This window comes from Silene latifolia, chromosome 9 (genome assembly GCF_048544455.1).
Source record: "Silene latifolia isolate original U9 population chromosome 9, ASM4854445v1, whole genome shotgun sequence".
In the NCBI taxonomy this organism is placed as follows: Eukaryota; Viridiplantae; Streptophyta; class Magnoliopsida; order Caryophyllales; family Caryophyllaceae; genus Silene; species Silene latifolia.
Genome location: NC_133534.1, coordinates 103,173,214 through 103,175,417, shown reverse-complemented (window position 1 = coordinate 103,175,417; position 2,204 = coordinate 103,173,214). Strand labels below are relative to the sequence as shown.

General features: G+C 37.6%; 1 non-coding gene across 1 annotated transcript; it reads left to right on the top strand.

Annotated features, from left to right (window-relative positions):
- The first annotated feature begins 1,073 nt into the window (after nucleotides 1-1,073).
- On the top strand, nucleotides 1,074-1,180 carry LOC141603341 (small nucleolar RNA R71). The gene has a single exon (XR_012525223.1). It is a non-coding gene; the product is annotated as a small nucleolar RNA R71 (small nucleolar RNA).
- The last annotated feature ends 1,024 nt before the right edge of the window (nucleotides 1,181-2,204 follow it).

Here is a 2,204-nt window from a genome sequence, read left to right as displayed (position 1 = left end):
GTTACTTGGGCAAATAGCGCGTTTCCAGAGGCGTTGGAAAGTTAAGAGGACAAGATTTCTCGCCAATTATAATAACCTGAAAATAAGTTGTAGAACTCGAGATATGGCTCTTCCATGTAGACACTAGTAATTTGAAGTTCTTCCCTTGCTTTCCTAGCTATCTTACTTCTTTGCGCATCTCAAAATAGTAGTCTCCAAGCTCCGACTCAACTCATCTCCTTAATACATGTATAGGGACATGTATTAAGCTTGATTATGCTCCTTTCCGATTCATACCTGCAAATAATACAATACAAACCAAAGTGGACTATTCGGGGGACATTTGTAGCTAAACACTACTAAATATGCATTAAGTTGCGTGCAAAAATGGTACAATAAGTCTATATAAAATGCACTCATCAAGTTGTAAATTCTCCAATAAACCCAAATAGTCTTCAAATTACCCAACTAAATCTAAGAACACTTGAATGATTAAGGAAAATTAAAATATGATTAAGATTGAATTGTGTAATACAACTTGAATAACGCTAATAAAACTAGGTAAGAACTTGGTAATGATCTCCTAATACAATGAAGTATTTTGGCTTTTGTATGAAAGGTTTGGATGGAATTTGGTATTCTCATTGTAATAGTTGGAATAAGGGGTGCCACTTTTGTATGCTTGGAAAGCATTCACTTGTTTCCCTACATTCACTTTGGTCATGTCCCAAAGTTCCACAACTCTCACATACTCCACTTGGAATTGAGGATGATGCCACCATAGCATTTGTTTGGGTGATTTGGAGGCCTCTTCAAGTTTAGCCATGGCCTTCTCAAACTTCAAATTGATGGTGTCAAAATGAGCACTTAGTTGAGCACCCAATTGTGTAATGGAATCTACCTCATGCTTTCCTCCCCTAGTAGCCTTCTGAGGCCTACTATATTGCGAGTTATGGACTGCCATTTCCTCAATTTTGTTCCATGTTTGATTGTCATCAACTTCGGTATACATGCCATTGGATCCCATATTGAGAATGTTTCGGGAGTCTTCATATAGACCATTCCAAAATTGTTGCACAAGAAACTACTCGCTAAGTTCATGGTGTGGACAAGAACGACAAGTATCCTTGAATCTCTCCCATGCTTCATACAATGATTCATCATCCCTTTGTTTGAACCCGGTGATTTGGGCTCTCAACATGTTAGTCTTTTTCGGAGGATAGAATTTCCTGTAGAAAGCAAGTGCCAACTTCTTCCATGAATCAATACCAAGAGTAGCCTTGTCTAGGCTTTTTTATAACCATTGTTTCGTGGTACCAATCAAAAAAGGGAAATAAGACCCATCGAATTTGGTCTTGAGTAACTCCGGTTTGAGAAATTGCATCACAATAGTTACAAAAAGTCTCCATATGAGAATGAGCGTCTTCACTAGGCATCCCCCCAAATTGACTTCTCTCAACTAGTTGTATAAATGCGGATTTGGCAATGAAATTACCGGTTAAATATTGTGGTGTAGGAGTACCATTTGGTAGGTTCTCCTCGGTTGGTATGGAATGTGAAGAGAATTTAGGCATTGTGGGTTAATTTTGTGGTGGGTTTTGTATTGGGTTGTCCACAATTTCTCCAATACCTCTTAAAGTACCTCTAGCAAGTCTTCTATTGTTAGGCAAGGTTCTTTCAATTTCAAGATCAATGGGTAACAAGTTACCTTGTGATCTCCTAGACATGCAAAATATCAAACAAGTGGAAAACAATTAGAACAACCTTGAGGAGATTGTCTTCCCCAAGGTAAAGAGACAAAACTAAAAACAATAAACAAAAATCAAATCAAGTTAACACCGTCCCCGAAACGGCGCCATTTTTTGGTGCGGTATAGAACTCGTCATCAAAAGTTACCTAACCAAAACAATATTTATAACTTCACAAACTACTCTTAGCAAAGAGGCAAGTAAAGGTCGGATCCAAGGGACGGGTATTGATGTAGGATGTTTAATTGCAAATGGTTGTGCCTTAGGGTGTCATAATTTGGGTTTAGATAGGAGATCAACTAAACTAATCAACAATATAAAAGTAAAGTAATGAAAACAAGCAAGATGATTAAAGTGAGATGTAAATAATTGATTAAAAGCACTAGGGTGTCATGGGTTCATAGGGGATTCATGGGAGTTGATCATACAAACATGTTCTCTACTAAATGGAAGCACTTATTGTTGTGATGGGATTGA